Source organism: Thermobia domestica, chromosome 12 (assembly GCF_964235325.1).
Source record: "Thermobia domestica chromosome 12, izTheDome1.hap1.1, whole genome shotgun sequence".
Taxonomy (NCBI): Eukaryota; Metazoa; Arthropoda; class Insecta; order Zygentoma; family Lepismatidae; genus Thermobia; species Thermobia domestica.
The window spans coordinates 207,041,567-207,059,211 of record NC_137465.1 but is presented as its reverse complement, the minus strand read 5'-3'; the positions used below and the strand labels follow the sequence as shown (position 1 = coordinate 207,059,211).

Sequence of the window (17,645 nt, the reverse complement as noted above, 5' to 3'; positions counted from 1 at the left end):
TCTAATAATAAACATTAAGTAGTTTATGGTTCTTATATCTTAACTGTTGGCTGTGAGCGACAACGATATGATAATTACTGTTGTTTAAATATCTTTCGTAATGTTGCACATCCCTAAAGAGCTTACTGTGAGAGCTTTCTTAGTAATCATACCTCAATCCTAACTGGTCTTCAGCTTGTCTTCAGTTAGTACCTGGACTGTTTAAGGAAAAAGGATTTGTGGAGAGGTAAAATGGTCACATTTAGTCCACAGTGTACAAATTCGATTCTAGTTTATGTGAAGATTGTATTGAAGAAACACGTGAGTCTTTTTCAACTTCGTCATTAATCTGTATTTTTCTTGTATATGCATTACTTAAGAAGTTCTACTTCCCAGTTATGTGTAAGATAAAAACAAGGATAGTGAAGATACTATTGTAAAATAAACGAGAACATCGTAATAAGTCATATGCGCACTTCATCGCAAATCACGTGAAGCAAAATCCGGGCCCCTTACACAAAAGAGAGAGGAGTTTTTACCACCGAAACATCATGCCGCTTATTTTTAAAAAGGATTTTCTTCTTTCTTACGAAGCAAGTGTTGACGAGAATTCATATAATCTCAAACACATACTTTGTAACTTAAAATATGATCAAACCAAACTCTAATTATGTTTGTTACAGTTTCCGTAATATCATTGCCTTCATAGGATGGTGCTTCCCATCAAACCAACGATACAAGGAGTTATCAGAAAGTAAGGTTACAAAGCCTGCAGTGAAACGGTTATATATTATTTCATACAACCAATACAGCCAATAGATAGCAGTACATACATATTAGGTTATTTTTCTACATAGTCTCCATATTGGTTGAGTCACTTGTCGCATCGTGGGTTGAGTTCGAAGATTCCCCCCTGGTAAAAATCCTGCCCTACATCCTGGTCTGAAGCGAAGTGACGGCCTCCTAGGTGCTCCTTCAAGTGCGGGAACAGGTGAAAGTCATTTGGAGCGAGGCCCGGGCTGCAAGGAGGGTGGTGGATGATGATCCAAAAGTGTTGTCCCTATGTGCTTCTCCTTGTGTAGGTTGGACAGATTGCGTGGAGCCCATCGAGAACAAACTTCGTGGTACTGCAGTATATCGTGCACAATGTGACAAACCGTTCCGAACGACATTCCCAGTTCTGACATCAGATGCCGTAACATGATCCTCCTGTTGTCCTGTATTAGATCCTCCACGCGAGCTATGTTCAAATCTGTTGATGCCGTGCCGGGTCGACCACTGCGTTTGTCGTCGGTGACGTTTTCTCTAGCAGCCACAAACTTTCTAAACCATTCTGTGTCATTGATGAGACATTACAGTCTCCCATTAAACTTTTACCAGCTGCCGGTGAATTTCATCCATGGTTTCGCCCACAGAAATTGAATAAGCGAGTGGACTTCTTTGTGAGACAAGTTTTCCAAACAAGTCGCCATTTGTGTTTATTTACAACTAGCGCCGTAGGTGACGGATGGCTGAAACTACACAGTTGCCAACACCACGTATTAAAATTACCGTACACCCCTCATTCCTTTCTAACAGACGAAAGCTTCAGAAATATCGGCCTTGTAACCTTAGTTTCTGGTCCTTCCTCGTATATTTCTAAAATTGCAATTTAGATTAGTAATAGTATTAGCTTTTCAGTTTTTATTTTTATGTAAGTTATAGTAGTTCCTAAACTAGAATGAACAATAGTTTATTGAAAATAAAGGAAGGAGAAAAGATCGATATCCGTAGTTGTGTTACTGAATTTTGTACGCTAATGGTAGAGCAGTGGTCGAAGTAAGTCGGTATGCGGTGGTATGCCATACCGCCTCTGGTTTTTCAGTGATGAAGGTATACCTCCTCTGGTTTTTAGTGATCGAGACATACCGTCACTGGAGAGTAGATGCTAAATACCTTTTAATAAATCCATTTTTATACACGGTACTTGATGAATAGCTTTGCACGTATATAAATAATTTCTAAGTTGACAACACCGACATTTTCGTTATCTTTTCCCTACCTTTTGTTTTTAAAATTAGATGTCTTCAAAAAAATTCATGTATTTTATATTTTAATGTGTCATATTGAATTGTTTCTTATGTATGTGTGTGTCTTCTTGTCTTAATGTATATGAATGTCGTGTTTTGAGCATGGGCGGATTTAGGGGTTGTCTGCCGTTGAGGCGAATCTTCCGGGGGTTTGAAATATTCCTGAGTCGAGTTGGGGATCCGGGAGTTTTCCCGCAGGAAATTGTTAAGATAAAACTCGGTTTTTGAGCATTTTCGTGCATAATTCTCTCTAATACAACATAAGGGGATTTTTTTTAAAGTTGTTGGCTGGATATCAAAAGTTTCTCCGTGCTTCCCCCCGCCGTAACTGCAGAGAAGCTCTCCAATGATTTTCAGTCATTATGTAAAAATACAAATGCAATCTTCTAGACAACATACCCTCACTGTTTTTCAACATTTAGATAGTCGGTATGTCGAGTCAAAATCGTAACATACCATCTCTGCTTTTTTCCACTTCGAACACTGTGGTATTTATTTATGTATCCCATTTAACTTTGTATAATAGTATGTTTAATGTTAACAACTCTTAAAATAATATTGTGTACCCCAATTTGAATACTTTTGTTTTATACCAAGTGGAAAAACAAACGTGCGTGTAAGAAAAAATGGTTAACGAAAGGGTCATTGAACTGTAGTTACATAATGATGATAATAATAAGAAAGTCAACGTAAGTAAATTCCATAATCCAAGAACTGTGCTATTAAGATATGCTGTGGGAATGTAATACACACACAATAATAGTACGGATATTTATTTCTAATGACATTTCAATGAGCAGATTAAAACCTAAAGTGAGATTGTTCCGCTTGCCGCATCTACCTTCCTCTAGAACAAAGAGCCTCTTCCCGTAAGCGAAAAAGAGAAAGCAATTCAAAGTTGTTCTGGACAGTGAATACATACATACATACATACATACATACGCAGTTAGTTGAGATATTTATAAACACCCTTGTTTCCTTTTTAAATGGGTTACTACATAACAGAAAAATAAAATTGAAAGATAATATCTCTAAAGAATGGTCATTGAACTCAATCAAAATAAATCAAAAGGAAAAATAAAATATTTGGGGACTGATTGAGAGAGAGAAGTTCCGTAAGGGTCTCGAATTTACTAAGAATGCTGAGATTTAGATTTATTTTTTCTCGACTTTTACTTCCCCTTTAAATTTAATTTCCGAGACTGTCAATGATAACGTGGAATTCAAACCACATGAGCTCCGGTCAGGATTTGAACATGCGTCTCCCGCCGAAAACGTGTATGTTGCTAATTATATAACCAAGAGGGAGCTCCTAGCTACTTTTTGTTTGTTTACTTAAATCACACATTAATGTGTTAATGTGTCGTTGTATTAATGCCATTGCAAGGTTAAATCTCGTTAATTTCTTTTGGAACAAGGGTATTTTCTTTATATATATATATATATATATATATATATATATATATATATATATATATATATATATATATATATATATAAAAGTTTGGTATTTCATATAAATATTTATTGGGGCTGCACAGTGGCTGTCGTAGAGCGCTTAGCTCTGGTGTGTGTGGTCCCTAGTTCGATTCCTGGCTAAGTAAGTTTATTACATTGATTTAGAGTTTAACGTCTCGTTCAGCTGCGAGGCAGTATGAGACGGGACTTACTAATTAACGTGGAATTCGAACAGCATGGGCTCCCACAGGGAATCGAATCCGGGTCTCTCAAGCCCAAGGCGTGTACGCTAGCCGCTTAGCCACAAAGGAGCTCTCAATTAACTTTGTGGTAGACAACATCGTGTCCGTGGGTTTTCTCGGGATACTCCCATTTCCTCCCACTTTCTCATTCCACCAATGTTTTCATCATTCATTTGCCTTAATCGTAGTCTTCCTAAAGGGCATAGTCGTGGGATATTAAACTAAAGTATTTCGTTTCATTTTCCTTCATATAAAATTCACAGATGGGAAGTTAGGACGAAAAGCAGGCAAGGTGGATTAGGGGATATACTAGAGAAAATCAGACGCTATTAAGTGCAAAACTTGGAAGGAAAAAGAAGGAAAGGGAAAAAGTTACGGAAATGCATGAAAATGGATTTTTTTTTTTCTCATATACAGTCTGTGAGTCATAGAACTACAGTCATACGAGCAGTAATAGTGATAAACATTAGTAACATTACGTAAATAAAATGGAAAGCGTTAGATCTCGAATTTACACCGTATGTTTGAGTATCTGATGAATTTTGTCGGTTCGTCTGTTGGATTGTCGCTTGTGGGTTAATTTTCGTTCAAATAGTAGTTCCTTGATGGGAATTTGTTACTAAATTAAATACAGTTAAAATAAATCCGTAAATTAGAACTTTACAAATTATTCTTTTTTTAATATTAAAAAAACAGTTAAAGTACTTGTTTTTTTTTTGTAAGACCATTAATGTTTTTTTTTTTATACTCAGCTACGAAACCATTAAAAATGAAAAAAAAGTCGTGTTTAGGAAGTTAGTGCCTGGACGTGTGATTACGGTGGTTTTGTCACGGTAGTTCCTTCATTTTGACGTAACAGGAAGCGTTACAAATTTGTTATATATTACCGTTATTAGGTATGTAAGATGGTTTAACGAACGGTGCATTGCAAACATTTGGGGAAATAAGTCTGTAGATTAATTTTGTGCTCACGTCTAAATTTTTCTTTCAAATACACACACGTTTTGTTAATCCTTTTTGTTCTAGTAAATAACTTGAAGCCTTCCCCGCTGTTCTAGTGGCTAGTGCTTGGACTTTAGGTGCACGGCATCTTGGGTTCGATTCCCGGTGATTACTATATTTCGGATTCCATCTTAAACTCTTATGTTCACGTCTCTTATAGCCTTGATGCAGCAAAGGGACACTAAACTTCGATCAAACAACTAAATAATTTGAAGGTATAAAATTTTAATATTCGAACAACAATAATAATAATGATAGTTGATGAAACAATTTTATTAGTAAAGAAATAATATAATAGTAAATGTAAAAAGTGGTTGGGTATTTCGGAGATTTTCTTACGACGTGTGCATCGAGGCTATATGAAGTGTGGACTTGTAAATGGTTTACTACTAAATCACAACATCTGGTTATTGTTATTCAAATATAGTAGTCTTTCTTCATGACTAGTGTCTCGCTTGTTTCAATCCATATAAAATGAAATCTTTCAGTTTAACGTCCCACGATTATGCATTGATGCTAAGGGAGACGGTGATGATTAGAAATTAGTGGGAAGAAATGGGAGAACCGCGAAACAATCCACAAACACGGTGTTTGTCTCCCAGAAAGCTCACTTGTCGCGAGCTGGTATCGAACCAGGGACCCCACACACCAGAGATCAACGCTCCTCCACTGAACCACCGCTGCTCCGTCTTCAGTGCATATGATCCAGGATTTCACTATATTCCAGTGGAAAAATGAAATCAAATGAAATCTTTGAGTTTTACGTCCCATGGTTATGCCGGTTAGGCTCAAGGAGACGGTGATGATGAGAAATAAATGAAATGGTGGAATGAAGAAAGTGGGAGGAAACGGGAGAACCCCGAGAAAACCCACGCACACGGTGTTTGTCCACCACAAAGTTCACTTTGCGCGATCTGGGATCGAACCAAGGACCCAGTGGAAAAATGTAGTCTCTGTTATAAAACTTTGATTCCATTTTTAAGTATTCAGCAGTTGGTCTGGTGCATAACGTTCTTGCTTAAGAAAGGCTGTTAAAACCCCATCAGTCAATTGATTGAAAATACATTAGAAATTTCAGGTTAGCCTTTCACACAATCTGATTTATTTCTTATGTTGTAATTGTTAATCCTTCTTCGCCTTCGAAGTTGCATTCTCGTAATTTTCAGTCATTACAATAGAAGAGTTAGCGCCATTTCATCTGGTGGCTCGATGGTAGAGCACCTTCCTCTGGTGCGTAGGGTCCCTGGTTCGATTTTCGGCTAATAAAGTTTGTAGTGGACAACATCCTGTCCAAGGGTTTTCTCCGGGTTCTCCCGTTTCCTCCCACTTTCTCATTCCGCCAATTCTTCCATCATTCACTTGGCTTTACCTATCGTCTCCCTTAGCCTAATCGGCATAATTGTAGAATGTTTAACTGAAAGATGTTAATTTCACCTTTTTAACCTAAAAATATAAATTACAAACACTTTCGTTACATCTAGATGCAGAAAATGCATCTTCTATACACGACTGCCCACGAATCAGTAAGAGGCAAGCGTAGAGTGCTTTGTTTACTTTAAAGAACTTTTGTCTTATGTCTTTGTAGTAAATTGATTATAAAACGTTTAAAAATGCAGTGAGAGGCTAGTAAACACCCATAAACAAAATAATATTGTTGTTGATAGTGTATTTGCATTTTGAGGATGTCTCATATATAACTGTAGACTCTGGAAATTGTCTAATCGTGCGAGAGAAAACATCGTGGTTAATATCAGGATCCACTTTGTTTTCATGGCTATTTCGTAAACGTTGAGTGTATTTTCTTCCCAAATGAGTGCGGGTTGTAGTTCCTGTTAAGTGTTCGTAGTAGATGAGTGCAGTTTACTGCGTCGGTCGATCGATCAGTGACATCTCGGTTGGCGAGAGACTAGACGACGCCTAGACGCGTATATGTTCCTACCTCCGTTTCCAAGGTTTGCGCCTTTTCAAGCAGACGTTTTCAGAACCATTGGTACTTGGACAAACAATAAATGCATTCACAGACACACATTGCACGGTCAGCAAAAATTTGTTTCATTGGTATATTGTGATATCAGTACATACTGCTTAACTATTGAAAATACTGTAATATAGTAATTGGTGATAATGAACGAACTGTATCATTTGTGTTAATCGTAGTTGGGGAAGTTCTAAGACAGTCGTATTAATAAAACTGACAAGAGTACAATAGAAACAAAGTAATGAATTATAATTGAAGATTGTAATTCGAAAAGGACCATTTTGGATTTGGAGCCATCTTGTCTTTTTTTTTCTTGTGTGTGTGGGGGGGGGGAGGGGTAGGAATTGGTCTTACAGGATCAACCCAATAACTATTAAGAGCATGCCTTACTTAAAAAAGAAAAAAAAAATACAAAATCTACGATTTTTCTTTTGCTTGTTTTTTTCATGAGTGAAAGCAGATAATGAAATGCAACTTACCGAAATAATAAATAATGTTATTCTACAACAGAAAACATAAACATGAAGAATTTTCAGAGTTGCCATTCATAGAAATTACAATGTTGCCATGCCAGAATAACATTTAACCGAAAATCTAAGTTAAGGCAGCGACTAGAGGAACGAACTCAACTGCATTTAATTACGTATCATGTTTTGGTATCCTGTGAACTATTTTTTAAAAAATAACATTATTATTTAATTTTGATAACTGTATGTTAAAACTATTTTGTTTTATTACAAACTAAATGTAACTATTATATTTAGACATACTGTAGTCTCATTGCTGAGAAGGATATAAGTACAAGTAAGTTAATGGAAGAACCATGTTTTGATCTACTTCAAAATTTTACCCATACTTGAGAAAATGCTGTGAATTGCAGTGGTTAGCGATTTTTTTTTAATATTCAGCATTTTTAGTGATGAATCTTCGAATTGTATGACGTCACAATATAATTAAAATCGTATAACTCATCAGAAACTGAAATCTCATTAAGGTACTGACTTGCGTTTCAATTGAATTGAAATTTTTTGAGTTTAACGTCCTACGATTATGCCCTTTAGGCTAAAGGAGAGGGTGATTATTGAAGGTGAATAATTGGGAAATTAAATTTTCGTCCTCTTTCACCGGGAATCGAACCCAAAACCACATGCACTAAAAGGAACACGCGCTAGCCACTAGACCAGCGTTAAGGACTTTTGCGTGTCGACACACTACGAGGTGAAGTAAATATTACTACAATATAATTGTGTTTGAAAAGTAGAGGCGTGCATTAAGATGTTTCTTGAATAGGTCAGAAATGACAATCGTAAAATAACAATCTAAGAAACAACACAGTTACGTAATTACTAATTAATTGCGATTCAGTGAAACCAGTTCTATATATTATCTAACACATGTAGAAACAGTATCCCTTGGTCATTACGTAAAACAAAATTAATTTCTTGTACATCTGGGACATAAAAATAACTATTTATTAATATTTAAAAAAAAGAGTTACTTTCTGAATATATTTTATCCAAAGTCTTATATTGTCACTTCTTTCTAGCGAAATGACTTGTAAAGAGCCACAAGCATCTATTGTCTTGATTATTATAAATTCGAAAGTCAATAAAATTCATATATACATTATCCAGAAGTGAATTTAATTTAGTATAAATGATCGTTTCTCTCTAGTACTAAAAAAAAAAAAAAAAAAAAATAGTTATAATGCCATGCCGTCGAAAATCAGCGCGTGGGACGAGGGTATATGGCGGCGCCTCCGTATATATATATATGAGTAAAGTCGACAGACCAGCCGCGAAGCGCCACTATGGGTAGCGCGAAGCCTAAGAAAATTTCCAAATTTAAACCCTGCTTTTCCTAGATTTTGAGCACTTTTTATTACTTTTCCCATTCCATTCCATTTTATATATGTGCATATGCATCTTCCTAAGATGAGTAAAATTGTTCCTCTCTTTTTCTTTCCTTTTTCCTCCCGAATTTTGCGTCCCCTTACTTCGGCATCCGTGGTCGTCACCCCGTACGGCACGGCACTGAATACTCAGTTATGCTATCCAGTCAAAATGAGACGATGAAGGTGAATAATACTCTAAGTGTTGCGAAATAAAGTGTGTAGTGGGAAACAACCCCCTCCAAAAAAAATAAATCCGTGGACCCATTATTCTTGTCCACAAAATCGTATATCCTGGGACCAAACGAGAAACCGCTTGCACCAGAGATCAATGCTGTACCACCGTATCCCCCCATATTTTGTTTAGTCTTTTCGACTTATCTTGTATGAAATTGCTTTGAATTTCAGTATAGAATTCATACAGATTGTGGAGAACAAGGTTTCATTTGCAGCTTAGCATAATAAACTTCTTCATTGAAGATATAGATTTCTCTTAATTGTCTGTTTTATTTCTGCTTGAAGTCGCTCTCTGTAAGCAGTAATATTTTTCTTTTATAATTCCATTACTGTACACCGTGCTCATGGGTTTTCTTTGGGTTCTCCCGTTTCCTCCCACTTTATTCATTCCACCATTTCACTCATCTCTCATCACAGTCTCCTTTAGCCTAACCGACATAACCGTGGGACGTAAAACTTAAAGATTTTATTTCATTTTTCCATTACTGTAATACGTCATGGGATATTGTGTAGTAAATTGTGCACAACGAACGAACATTATTTTCTTTTTTCTTTAAATAAGGTTCCAACATTTCGAAATAGCTGTAAACCCCTCTACCAATATTATATTTGAGTTTCGTTCTGAAAAGTTCTATATTCTTTATTAAGCCATAATATTGAGGAAGAAAATATACATGATCTCGAAATATTAATGCGCTTATAATAATATTAACTTTGCCCCCAGGAAGACAATAAATGATATTTCTCTGTCGATCAGAAACTCGGTTAAAAAAAAAAAAAAAAAAAAAAACAATAATAATAACGTAATGTATGTTCATAGAGCCCTTGTAATTAAATGCTTAAAAATATTGCTGCTTCTATCACTTTGATCGTTTTCGATGTTTCGTGCGTTTGAATTGTGCGTGCTGCCTACGTTCGTGTTGAGGGTGAAGGTAATCAAATGACCGTATTAAATTTATTACCGTCACTTACCCAACGAAGCGCATGTGACACAGACAGGGGCAAAAAGGAATTCTTGAATGAATGAACAAAATATTCCATGATATTCAAAATACTAAGCTAAAAATGGGTTCTTTTTTCGTCTTTCTTTCGGAAACTTGATCTACACTGCCGGCCATAAGTAAGAGACAAAGGAACTCGTTCTTGAAAATATTGTCAGTTGCTTAGGTGCTAAGAGTGGTTGAAGAAATACGAACATAATGATGATAATGTGTCCATGGCGCCTGGACGATGTTTAATTATACAATAAATTCGTAGATACGACATCGAAATAGCTAGTATTATGAACTCGTGTAATAAATATGAATAAGTAACTTAAGTAAATAAAAAATAAAATCGTTAAAAGTGTCGGCAACATACCGTTAATAAGAGATAATGGGCCTTATACAGAGACGTTTTGACTCGTGATTAGTGTAGGGTGACCAACCGTCCCGTAAAAACGGGATTGTCCCGTTTTTTTGACTATCATTCCCGGTGTCCCGAAAAATTCTCCCGGGACGCCAAAATGTCCCGTATTTACTTACACTGGGTACAAAAAACCTTTCGAATTGCTAACATTTCCTAATTTATATGATTATTTTCTAAGCTATGTGATTATATTGGAATGTGTTTAATTACTGAGCAACGTCATTACGACGTTTGCGATATTAGATGTGGTAGCTGCACTGTTTTCTCTCCTAGTCCTCCCCACTCCGCAGGCGACAATGCAAGGGGGTGAAAGTCTTATGAGAACAAATTTAAGCTGTTTTTACTCTCTATTTCGGGCGATGAAAGATTGAGGCGCTATCATCAGTACAGTACAGTGTTTTCGTGATTTGACTAAGATGTAACACACTACGAAAGGGGAACAAAGCTACAGAACTATAAAAGTGAAAGTAAAAAACAAAACTAGTTGTAAGTGAAATAATGTTTAAAAGTAAGAAAATGCAAATAAAAGGAGTTGGAATCCGATGCTGAGAGTAATTATAAATCATGTGGGTGACAGATTTGAGTGTTCATATATTTTTAGTAATGTTTTCAAATATTTCATTTTTGTTAGCTGCTGATAGTTACTTGTTATCTAATTAATTCCACAACCTTTTCAATAGGTTTTAAAACGAAAAAGTGTAAATTTGCCCTTTTTTGTGAGAAATACAAAAAAAAAAAAAAAAAAAAAAAAAGAGAGAGAGAGAGAGAGAGAGAGAACGGAGAGATATATTTAGGGGAGCAACCTATCCAGAAATAAAAGTTGTCCCGTTTTTTATAGTTGACGATTTGGTCACCCTAGATTAGTGCCATACTAAAGAGTTCGACTAACGTATGTTTCCTGCAGTAGTCAGGCCTTTAGTATGACGTTAATCACATGTCAAAACGACTCTGCATAACGCGGAATGTGTCTGATAATAGCAATGATAGATTACCGAAAATGTAACACAGATTAATAATAATAAATGCTTAGTTTGGCTAGATTTTATTTTTAAGTTGTATACCGGTACGTTATTCCTGAGGTAGAATGAGCAGCATTCAGGACAAGAAATAAAAGAAAGGAGAGGGATTGCGTAATTAGCTTTTATGAAGAAAAAGGTTTCTGTACTTCTGGAGGAAGGATTAAAAGAAGAAGTCGTAAAATATTTAGTATGCAATATTGTGCTGTTTGGAGCAGCGATGGGAATGGCATGAAATACTGGTAGGTTTATTCTAGAATACGTTGACAGGTGAGTTTTGAAGGCTAAAATTAGCTAGGTAGAACGGGAAACTAAATGATGAAATATTGGGGAAGCTGAGAAAAAAATATCGGAGATAATTGAAAACCAGCAAAAAATTGGAACAAAAAGTGTTATAGAATAAATCATGTTCTGAAGAGGTATGACTATTTAAAAAAAGAAGTTGAAGGGCAAAGCGGGAGAGAAACCCTGAAATTGATTAAGAATATTAAAAAGCTAATAACAATAATACATGGAAACTGTTTGGTTCCCGGCAAATGACGTGTGTAAGTTTTGCGATACGAGGTGCACACTAAAAGTACGTGCCGTTTTCCCGTAACTTCCTCGGTTTTCAATTTTCGAGTTATCTATCAGTTTTCAACACAATTCCCGTGCATTTCTACACCATTGCAATCATTGTACGAGTATCTCACATGTGTAAGACTTTTTTTTTCTTTCTGCCCCCCCCCCCTAAATATTTCAACATCCAAAATTTTGACATTGCTTATATTTCATTTTCGGATAAAAATCTAGTCCTAATGTCAGAAACATTACAGTTAAGGAGCAGGTAGAGCAATTTGCAAGTTGTCAAACCAGTGTGGCGAGCAAACTACTACTTCAATGGAAGAGTCGAGTGCCTTTCAGGTACTGCACTTTTGGGTTGATAGCTACTTGTTCACTGCAACAGTTCCTAGCTCTTGCCCTTCCGGCTGGTATAGTGGCTTTGATGCACGAGGGTCCGGGTTCGAGCCCTGATAGGAATGGATGCTCTGATGTCAAACTTCAGTTAGATGCCAAGGACTGTTCTATACTCACATTGCTAGCCAGTGGCGATTCTGAGGGGAAATCAGATCGATAAAATTTACTATTTTACCGCTACAAGATAAGGGAAGAAAACTAAACCGAATGTTCTATTTCTTCGATACAAGAATTAGGATATCAGCAAGGGTAAAAGTGGATCTGAAAAGGTAGGGGGACGGTACGTAGCGACATGACGTCATGCCGCCCCCTGCCTATCTGTGCCCATTGTAATATTTTAGGAACTAGGGGTACGCCGTACATATTTTTTGGAGTTAGGGGGATGGCGTCCTCCCGCATTCCTCCTCACTTTTACCCCCTGGATATCAGGCATTTTTTGTTCTCGTAACTTGTAGCAATAAGAAGTAATTTTTGTATGCCTTCCCCTAAAGAGCTTCAAACAACCGTTTCATCAAACACTATACCCTTTCTCATCCTTGGCTTTTATTGATTCTCCAGATGCCTACTTTCAAGTAAAAAGGCGTTCTTTGACTCCAGACGTGAACAGCTGAAGAGAGAACTGATAGAAGTCTCTTTAAAATTATATGAAAAAAAAAATAATAAATCATTCCAGCTCCTACGGATGTAGGAGCTTTTAATTTTTTGATTTACCTTTCTTTGTTTCTCATCTTGATCAATGAGACTTAATGCGTTGACCACACATTGGTCATCGAAGAAGCTCTTTGGCCGACCAGATTATTTTTGTAAGATAGACTGCCATTGAGCTTCTAGACTGAAACAGAACAAAGGCTATACATGTACGAAATATTTCACTGGTTAATTTCAACGAAATGTCTCGTATCTGAACAACCTAACACTCAAAATGTGACAACATTTGTGTCAAGATGTATGGGACAGTTGACATTCCGTTGCCCCAGTTATCGGGACAAAAGCGTTGATTGTCATAATTGGATCTCGTGGGATTCTCTTTAACAAGAATGGCTCTATAAAGCTTGTTACACCAGTGACCTAAACTTAAAAAGAGGCGACTCTTAATCGCGCTGAATCTCCGAGAATTGTGGTGTTTCTAAATGGAAAGTGAGATCAGGAGAATGTTATTTGAGTCAGTGTCGTTGCTGCTTCATTGAAAACCTCCGTAGATCCCTTTTTCCTCTTAACTTCCAAGAGCGCAGAATAATGACGCTCGACTTGGCCATCGTCCAACAATCCTTTCATTCCTGGAATCGTTAAGATGCCTCACAAGGAGAGACTATCACATCTTCCCAAGATATCACTTTCATGAGAAGTGTAAATTCTGTGAAGAGTTTTCGGCATTATCATGTATTTTCTCATTTTATTTGTGAGTTCGACGATTGTTTTACAAGCACAAACTTGTTTTCGTAGGAAATGAACTGACACTAAACTTTAATCAATCATTTTCTTTTGTTTTATTCTAACAAGCTTAAAGATAGTCTGCAATGTCAATTTAAACTGGAAATATTATAGCAATGGGAAAGGACGCGGAAGACCTATATTTATAGAAAACACTCCATTTGCGTGGGGAAAGTATGGGGGGGGGGGAATTCTAGAAAATTTGTCAGAATAGCCAGTTACCGGATTCGAAAGCAGGACCTTCCGACTGCACATCAAGAAAGCTCTCCATTAACCTACGCTAGTCATTTAAAGCAGTCAAACTTTCATTTTCATTATTTAGCGATTTTAACATGTACAGCCGTCGTCTACAGAAAGTAGCATATTTGATATGTAGATGTATCTTAAAATGCTCAACGCGATGGCTTAGTGGTAGAGCGTTCACCTCTGGTGCATGTTGTCCTTGGTTCGATCCCAGCTCGCCCAAAGTGAGCGTTCTGGCGGACAAACACCTTGTGCGTGGATTTTCTCGGTTCTCCCGTTTCCTTCCACTTACTCCATTCCACTATTTTCTTTCATTTCTCATCACTGTCTCCTTTAGCCTAGCCGGCATAATCGTGGGACGTAAAACTTTGATTTTATTTCATTATTTAAAATATTCTATTTTGCCCGTGACTGTACAATAAGATGTTGCCCATTGTTAATAGAAGTTATAAATGCTAGTTAAAATAAAAGATAAAAACACAGCTTAATGTGTTGCCAAGACTATTTGACCTTTCCGTTTTAAACTAGAGACAATCTGTTAGTTCAAAGTGTAGACAGAGTGACTTTAACAGTGCGATCTGGAAAGCAATGGAAAACTACTACACTGTTTTCAAGTTGTCTTTTCTATCGAAAAAGACAACTTGATATGTTATTAAATCGATATACTTTGCTACAACTAATTAATTGTATGATTACGGATGTAGATAATTGATTGCATTAGCTTAGCAAGAAGTAGAATGCATTTTTCTGCGGCAGTGAACCTCTGTTTTTCTGTAGCAGGTGAATGAATTATAGTCTTCGATAACGGTTTTAAAATCGTACAATTTTTGTCGCGTGTATTTGTCTTGTACAGATACAGCAAATGATTAGGCCTACGCACTCTCATAACTTTCGATTCTTTTTATAAATAGATATTGTGGATACCTACGTCCAAAGTATATATATTATTTATGGAAAAAATACTCGAGTTGAAACTACTAATTACGCCCCTCCTCGCTTCTCGGTGGACTATTAAAGAAGCCAAAATAACTGCCTGAAACTAAGTGTTTGCGTGTATAAAAATCGACCTGAAGGCGTTAACTTGCGATGTATTTTTTTTTTCTTTCTTCACTGCGCAACCGGTCTCGACATCAATTGCAACTCATACAAAGTAGAACTTGCTCTGTAGAGAAGAACAACATTCCTCTCAAAAATAACAACGTTGGTGGTTTTGCATGTGTATATATATATATAATATATGGTTGCATGAGTAAAAGTTCTTTTTTTCTTCCTTTTTTCTGCAATATCAAAATATATGCCCTTCACTGTCATCTTAATTATTTTGTTGGTTCCATGTGAAAACTAAATATACAGTGAGTGACCTGTCGGACAACAAAAATAGGTTAATTTCAGTGGTGTAGGGAAGGGGTGGGCCCAGGGGGGCCGCCTCTTCCCAAAGGGTTCCAACGATGTACTTTGATTCTTTGATATTGGTATTTTTTTTTCTCAGAAGAAAACGCAATTGCCTTTCATGTACTCTTATTTGAAAATAAAATATGTTACTAAACAGTCCCTAGACAAGCTGTGGTTGCCAACGCTGTGTTCGCCAACGCTTACTTTGCAATTGCAAAATGTCGGAAAACGTTTTATAATAGTGAGTAAAATGGAAAACAAGACAACTGTGTTAATTTCAATAAGGAAAATGTGCAAACAAATCCCCCCTCAAAAAAAAAAAAAAAAAAAAAATCTAAACAGTATATTAATTCAGAGAAAGACTCGAAAAACGCTGTAGAAAAGTGGCTAGAATGAAGAAAAAAGACAGTGTGCTAATTTTGGCGAAGTAAATGTCCAAAAACAGCAATCGAGAAACAACGAAGAAATATCTAAAGAAGCCGGCACTTATGAGAAAGATTAAGTATTATTATTATTGTTATGTTATTATTATTAAAACTAAACCTTGTGGCTCAACAAACGCATGCATGTATATATAATGCTCCCCAACACTAAGCCCCCCCCCAAACAAAAATCCTAACTACGCTACTGGTCAGTTCCATACGGGTCTACACTGATAAGGCTTCACGAGATTTTCTTTTCTGTTTAGAACTACGAACAAAGTTAGTTATGTAGAGACGAAACGTTTTCCCCAATGGGATATGTGCGAAGTTTATGCTAAATTCGGCATTACTTGCGATAAATGCGAAAGAAAACGAAAAACTGGAATTCTTGGTAATAATTATTGAGAAGCGCATTTCCAATATTATTCAACTTAAAAATCGTTGCATTTTTACCGAAAATGTGCACGATGCTAAATTAAGTTCTCCATAAAATCTCTAAGCTTGCATGGCGTGATGTCACTTTCTGGGATTTGACAATGTCTAAGGAAGTTGACATTGTATCATTGTTAAACAGTTAACCACAGGTCTTTTGCTGTCAGCTCGTTAGGTTCAATATGGTTGTCAGTCTCGAGTGTTGACGCCGAGAGATTCTTTTCCAAATATAACACAATTATTACTGACAGGAGAGCAAACTGTAAAGACACATTGGGAATGTCTTGCTGCATGTTATCCTTTAACTAAGGATGAGGTACAATTTTGCATTAATCTCTATATTTCAGTGAATACATTACCTAGAATATACACCTAATCAAGGTATATCCTTGTTTTTGTATAAGATACATCTTACTACCAAAAATACATATACTACTTACAAAATACCATGTTAAAAAAAGTGGTACATTAAAAAAAATAAATGCGAAAATTGTGATCATTATGCTACAAAATGTCAGAATTATTACGAAAAATATGGTTCTTCTATTCATATGGTTGATTTTCGTACAAAGGCAACAATTCATCACGATTTTAAACTTTTCTTGGCTGGCAATCCGAGTTTTACAATTTTTTTTTTGTGAAAATGAAATGGAATTTCTATGATACTTTTATGACTCACGGTTGTGCCATTTAGGCTAAAGGAGACGGGATGGTGAATGAAAAATGAATGATTTTGAAAGAGTTTGTGGATTGATAGTGTGGTAGAAAGCGGAAGAGAAAATGAAACAGACACGGTGTTGTCCATCACAGACTCGCGAAGCCAGGGCTCAAAAACCAGCGAGTCGAATTTTTCATTTACCTACTAATTTGTATTTTCTTGGATTTTTTTTGTTTTTGTTTTACTTCTCGTTTCAACAAGGGATATGAGACGTAAACCTACAGTTTGTTAATGTACGACCCCAACACCTTTAAATTGAACCTCCTCCCCCCCTTCTCTCACTCAGAATTTAATTTTCTTTGTGAAGCTAGTCTGTTTTTACGATTTACACGCAACAGATAAGCCACTAACACATAATTACAAGAAACAGCTTGGAAATTTTAATGATACTGGAGATGACTTGTTTTATGGATACTTTGGACGACATACCGTGTATGTTAGGGTTTTTGTAAGTTTCTACGATAATAATTTTAAATATGAGTTGGATAATGTATCACATAAATGTTCAAAATCGTTGTAAGCTATGTTACTTACATATTGTTATTATTTTAAATGCAGGTGATTAGATGAAAATTTGTCATTAAATGTTATAGATCAGTGATCAGCCACAAGAATTTATATACTTAGTAGAACTTAAGTTATTACCAGTGGCGACTCCAGGGGAATTGTGGGGTGACAACTACCATATCTCCCACAAAGCTACCTTTTCTTTAAGTTCATCTATTTAGCATTACATATCGCTACGTTATTATGTTAAGATATAAAACTGAG

The 17,645-nt window shown here is 36.2% G+C and overlaps 1 protein-coding gene across 10 annotated transcripts in view; it reads left to right on the top strand.

The window, feature by feature from the left end:
- The window catches only part of Unc-115a (actin binding LIM protein Uncoordinated 115a), a 292,228-nt gene that overhangs the window by 184,764 nt on the left and 89,819 nt on the right, over window positions 1-17,645 (top strand). The window lies entirely within an intron of this gene.